Consider the following 6,910-nt stretch of genomic DNA (forward strand, 5'->3'; position numbering starts at 1 on the left):
GCCAGACAGCAACGCCCATGTCCCACAAATGAATAAAACAATCGTTGCCCTCACCAGTATTCCAAATGGAAAACAGGTTAATGAGCGAGATCAACTCAGGGGATTCCCGCACTACCTGCCTGGTTCTTAGATTGCCTGGAAGACACATTCCCTCTCTGCCAGGATGCTCCTAACCAGCGGTGGGACCACCTCTCTAAATGTGTTCCCCATGTAGTTCTCTGTCTTGTGGACACACCGCAATGATTCCAGCCACTGCTCAAGTTCCTCAACAGAGAGCTCAACGTTCCACAGGCGGTAACACTTCTTGCATTTATTCTTCTATTTATCGTAAGTAGAATAAGTAGATTGGCAGTCATTCAGCAATCAACTTCTACTCGTGTACCAAATAAGGGCTGTGAGGTGTGGCACGGTAGCACAGTGGTTAGTACTGTTGCCTCACAGCACCAGTGACACAAGTTCAATTCCGGCCTTCTGTCTGCGTAGGTTTCCTCCAGTTGCTCCGGTTTCAAAGAACAAAAGAACAAAGAACTGTACAGCACAGGAAACAGGCCCTTCGGCCCTCCAAGCCTGTGCCGCTCCTTGGTCCAACTAGACCAATCGTTTGTATCCCTCCATTCCCAGGCTGCTCATGTGACTATCCAGGTAAGTCTTAAACAATGTCAGCGTGTCTGCCTCCACCACCCTACTTTGCAGTGTATTCCAGGCCCCCACCACCCTCTGTGTAAAAAACATCCCTCTAATATCCGAGTTATATTTCGTCCCTCTCACCTTGAGCCCGTGACCCCGCGTGATCGTCACGTCTGATCTGGGAAAAAGCTTCCCACCGTTCACCCTATCTATCCCCTTCATAATCTTGTACACCTCTATTAGATCTCCCCTCATTCTCCGTCTTTCCAGGGAGAACAAGCCCAGTTTACCCAATCTCTCCTCATAGCTAAGACCCTCCATACCAGGCAACATCCTGGTAAACCTTCTCTGCACTCTCTCTAATGCCTCCACATCCTTCTGGTAGTACGGCGACCAGAACTGGACGCCGTACTCCAAATGTGGCCTAACCAGCGTTCTATACAGCTGCATCATCAGACTCCAGCTTTTATACTCTATACCCCGTCCTATAAAGGCAAGCATACCACATGCCTTCTTCACCACCTTCTCCACCTGTGTTGCCACCTTCAAGGAGTTGTGGACTTGCACACCTATGTCCCTCTGTGTTTCTATACTCTTGATGACTCTGCCATTTATTGTATAATTCCTCCCAACATTATTTCTTCCAAAATGCATCACTTCACATTTATCCGGATTAAATTCCATCTGCCACCTCTCCGCCCAATTTTCTAGCCTATCTATATCCTGCTGTATTGCCCGACAATGCTCATCGTTTTCCGCAAGTCCAGCCATCTTCGTATCATCCGCAAACTTGCTGATAACACCAGTTACACCTTCTTCCAAATCATTTATATATATCACAAATAGCAGAGGTCCCAGTACAGAGCCCTGCGGAACACCACTGGTCACAGACCTCCAGCCGGAAAAAGACCCTCCGACTGCTACCCTCTGTCTCCTATGGCCAAGCCAGTTCTCCACCCATCTAGCCACTTCTCCTTGTATCCCATGAGCCTTAACCTTCTTAACCAACCTGCCATGTGGGACTTTGTCAAATGCCTTACTGAAATCCATGTTCCAAGACCACAATCAGTAAGGATAGGCAACAACACCTCCTCCATGATCATCCTCAACACCGGTGCCCCACAAAGCTGTATCCTTAGCCCCTTACTATGCTCCTTATATACCTATGACTGTGTGGCCACATTCCCCTCCAACCTGATTTTCAAGTTTGCTGATGGTACCACCATAGTGAGTCGGATCTCAAACAATGGATAGAGAATCTGGTGAACCGATGCAACAACAATAATCTCTCCCTCAATATCAGCAAAATGAAGGAGATTGACTTCAGGAAGCGTAGTGGAGGACGTGCCCCTGTCGACATCAACGGGGATGAAGTGGAAATGGTTGACAGCTTCAGGTTTCTAGATGTCCAGACCACCAACCTATTCTGATCCCTCCACTCCACTCCTCCATGATCATCCTCAACACCGGTGCCCCACAAGGCTGTGCTCTCAGCCTCCGACTATACTCCTTATATACCTATGACTGTGCGGTCAAATTCCCCTCCAATTCGATTTTCAAGTTTGCTGACGATGCCACAGTAGTGGGTCGGATCTCAAACAATGACGAGACAGAGTACAGGAATGAGATAGAGAATCTGATGAACTGGTGCGACAACAATAATCTCTCCCTCAATGTCAACAAAATGAAGGAGATTGTCATCGACTTCAGGCAGCATAAAGGAGAACATGCCCCTGTCTACATCAATGGGGACGATGTAGAAAGGGTCGAGAGATTCAGGTTTTTAGATGTCCAGATCACCAACAACCTGTCCTGGTCCCCCCCATGCTGACATTATAGTTAAGAAAGCCCACCAACGCCTCTGCTTTCTCAAAAGACTAAGGAAATTTGGCATGTCAGCTACGACTCTCACCAACTTTTACAGATGCACCATAGAAAGCATTCTTTCTGGTTGTATCACAGCTTGGTAAGGCTCCTGCTCTGCCCAAGACCGCAAGGAACTACAAAAGGTTGTGAATGTAGCCCAATCCATCATACAAACCAGCCTTCCAACCATTGACTCTGCCTACACTTCCCACTGCCTTGGCAAAGCAGCCAGCATAATTAAGGACACCACGCACCCTGGACATTCTCTCTTCCACCTTTTTCCGTCAAGAAAACGATACAGAAGTCTGAAGTCACATACCAACCAACTCAAGAACAGCTTCTTCCCTGCTGCTGTCAAACTTTTGAATGGACTTACCTTGCATTAAGTTGATTTTTCTCTATACCCTCGCTATAACTGTAACACTACATTGTGCACACTCTTGTTTCCTTCTCTATGAACGGTATGTTTTGTCTGTATAGTGCACAAGAAACAATACTTTTCACTGTATGTTAATACATGTGACAATAATAAATCAAATCAAATATAGTTAAGAAAGCTCACCAACGCCTCTACTTTCTCAGGAGGCTAAGGAAATTTGGCATGTCTGCAACAACTCTCACCAACGTTTACAGATGCACCATAGAAAGCATTCTTTCTGGTTGTATCACAGCTTTGTGTGGCTCCTGCTCTGCCCAAGACCGCAAGAAACTACAAAGGGTCCTGAATGAAGTCCAGTCCATCACTCAAACCAGCCTCCCAGCCACTGACTCTGTCTACACTTCCCGTTGCCTCGGCAAAGCAGCCAGCATAATTAAGGACCCCATGCATCCTGGACATTCTCTCTTCCACCTTCTTCCGTTAGGAAAAAGATACAAAAGTCTGAGGTTATGTACCAACCGACTCAAGAACAGCTTCTTCCCTGCTGCCATTAGACTTTTGAATGGACCTACCTCATATTAAGTTGATCTTTCTCTACACCCTAGTTATGACTGTAATATTACATTCTGCACTCTCTCATTTCCTTCTCTAAGTACGGTACACTTTGTCTGTATAGTTGAAAGAGAAACAATACTTTTCAATGTATACTAATACATGTGATAATAAATCAAATCAAATCAAAATCAAATCAAGATGTGCCATGTTAAATTGCCCGTCGTGTCCCAAGATATATAGATTAGGAGATGAGTGGAGTAAATATGTGGGGTTACAGGGATGGGGCCTGGGAAAGATGCTCTGTTAGAGAGTAGGTGCCGACTTGATGGACCGAATGGCCCCCTTCTGTACTGTTGGATTCTATGAAATACCGGTGGCTGAAAAAGGTAGTGAAAGAAACAAGCACCTCCCTCGCCCACCAAAATCCCAGTGATTACTCTGTGAGTGATTGGGGGAATTGGACGGTCGGGGTGGGGTTAGAGGGTTAGATAGTTGGAGCTGACCCAGTAGTTGGAGGGTGAGGATGAATCAGAGGGTTAGGTGGGAGTCAAAACATCAGGGAGTAGTGGGTTGGGGGTATTGCAGAGTTGGAGGGGATACATCAAGGGAGTTTGGGTGAGGGGGGTGTTGTGGGAAGGGTCAATTGTATAGTTGCCCAGGAATTTGATGTGGTACACTTCTGTCTAATATTTCCTGGGTAACTCTCCAGTTAAGTGACTCGGAACTCTCCGAGATGCCCAACTCTAACTCAGAGGGTTGTGAATGCAGGTGAATTGTCCATCAGAAGTTGAAACTTCTTGGACAATTTCTGTGAAGTGATTGCTTTGGGACTCCCTGGGGCCCCAGTGGCTTCTCTTCCAGAACATATCTGGTCTCCAGCCAATGATCTGGGCCAGTGTCTGACTCATTCAGCTCATTGATCAATCAACATTGCCATCCAGTGGCCATGGCTATAAGTTTGTCTCAAACACGGAATGAAAATCAGATTCTTTGTAAATAGCTTCCATGAGAACAATGGCAAAAACAGGATAAGAACAAACAAGCGGGAATGAATTTTCTGTAATTCTTTACGACGGTGGCACAATGGTCAGCACTGCTGCCTCACAGCACCAGAGACCCGGATTCGATTCCCAGTTTGGGTCACTGTCTGTGCAGATTCTGCACCTTCTCCCCGTTTCCGTGTCTGCCTGGGTTTTCTCCGGGTGCTCCGGTTTCCTCCCACAGCCCAAAAAGATGTGCTGGTTAGGTGCATTGACCATGCTAAATTCTCCCTCAGTGTACCCGAACAGGCACCGGAATGTAGCGACTAGGAGATTTTCACAGTAACTTCATTGCAATGTTAATGCAAGCCTACTTGTGACACTAATAAATAAACTTTAAAAAAAACATTATTTGTTTGTGTGAAATCTTTACCATCAGCAGTAGACCTAGTTGCAGTTTCTAGTCTCACCATACTGGGTTAGTGGGAACATCTTCTGTAAACCACAGCTCAATTAAACTTCTGCTGCCTGAAATGTTTCTTATTTATTCTTCATCCTGTGCTCACTCACCTTCTTTGTCACCGAGCCCAACAATCGCTCCATTTTAAAATCTGTCTCCTTGATTTTTACATCCTCCCATGCCCTGCCCCCTCTCTATCTCTGTAATCTCCTGCAACTCTTTCAGATATCAGTGGGGACACTAATTCCAACCTCTTGAAAACCCTCGCGTTAATCGCTCCATTGGACATATCAATAGCTCCTATAAAACTTAGAATTTCCTGCGTGAATCTCTCTCTCACCCCTTAAATTGCTTAGATTTGACACCGAGAGAATGCTTCTTCTCACGGGGAAGAGGTTAACTGTAAATCATCAATATATTCATCAAAAAACCCAATCGGAAATTCAGAAGAAACTTCTTTACCCAAAGAGTGGTGAGAATGTGGAACTCAGCACCAAAGTGAATAGTGTAGATGCACTCAAGGGGGAAGCCAGATAAGAAGGTGATAGATTTAAATGAGAAAAGATGGAAGAAGGTTTGAGTGGTGAAAAAACAAGAGCATGGATTGGTTGGGCCGAATGGCCAGTTTCTGCCCCGAATTTCCTAATCTTATAATTTCATATAATCCTATATAATCCTATGCACTTCTTTGACAAAGCTTCTGGTATGTCTCCTCTAGGCTTTTGTTTGATATTCACCTTGGGATGTTTACCACATTACAGGTGCTACGTTAATATAAGTTATTGTGATGATAATGCCGAGGATTCTAGGCTTAATTTTCCAGCTATTCCGAAGGAGTTTAATTTAAGGAAATTGGGTGTATCTGGTCTACCTGGGAGCATGGGGGGTTGTCATGATCATTATAATGAGATGAGGTACAATGGAGGGCAGGAAACAGTAAAGATGCAACTGAATTCAGTTGCACCTTTCAGCACTGGGGGGAGGGGGAGTGGGGGGTAGAGTGGGGGTGGGGGGGGAGAAGCAGCAAGCTCTGTGGTGAGCAATAAACAGTCTCGACCAAAACATCCGAGTCTCATTGTCTTCGTCACAACCAGACTTGGGAGTTTATGCCGACACTCAGGATTTGATCGCCATGGAAGTGTTGTCATCATGTGGCCAAACAGGTCAATTATCAGCTTGTAGATCTTTTCAGTACACCTGACTGTAGGCGGTAAGAACGGGAGAGTTTCCTGCTCAGCCACACTGCAAAAGGCAGAAGCAAACTGGAGCGACGGAGGTTGAGGGGAGACCTGATAGAAGTCTACAAGATTATTAGAGGCATGAACAGAGTGGATAGTCAGAAGCTTTTTCCCAGGGTGGAAGAGTCAATTAATAGGGGGCATAGGTTTAAGGTACGAGGGGCAAGGTTTAAAGGAGATGTACGAGGCAGATTTTTTACACAGAGAGTGGTGGGTGCCTGGAACTCGTTGCCGGGGGAGGTAGTGGAAGCAGATACGGTAGTGACTTTTAACTAGTGAAGCAGATACAGTAGTGACTAACTAGTGTCTTGACAATGAATAAGATGGGAATAGAGGGATATGGTCCCCGGAAGGGTAGGGGGCTTTAGTTCAGTCGGGCAGCCTGGTCGGTGCAGGCTTGGAGGGCCGAAGGGCCTGTTCCTGTGCTGTAATTTCCTTTGTTCAAGCTACGCTTGCTTCTTTCAGAACCCTTTATTCACTACATCATTTAAATGTAATTAGCGAGATCCCGACACTATTATCTGGGCTTACATGTCTTTACCTGCTTATTGGTGGAGGTCCTCACCGGTGAGGATCACATATGGTCCCTACCAATGGGGACCTGAGATAATGGCCTTGTCAGTGGGAATGGAGGCCATTGAAGCCCACCACCCTCCCCGGGTGGTCGGGAGCAGGGATGGGCAGTTCCCACCTGACACTCTGACACTGTCTAACGGGCACCCTGGCAGTGCCCACCTGGCACTCTCACAGTACCAGGGGCCTCAGGGGAGGGCTGAAGGGGCGGAGCCAGAGGGGCACGGTCTGA

Source organism: Mustelus asterias, chromosome 11, assembly GCF_964213995.1.
Source record: "Mustelus asterias chromosome 11, sMusAst1.hap1.1, whole genome shotgun sequence".
NCBI lineage: Eukaryota > Metazoa > Chordata > Chondrichthyes > Carcharhiniformes > Triakidae > Mustelus > Mustelus asterias.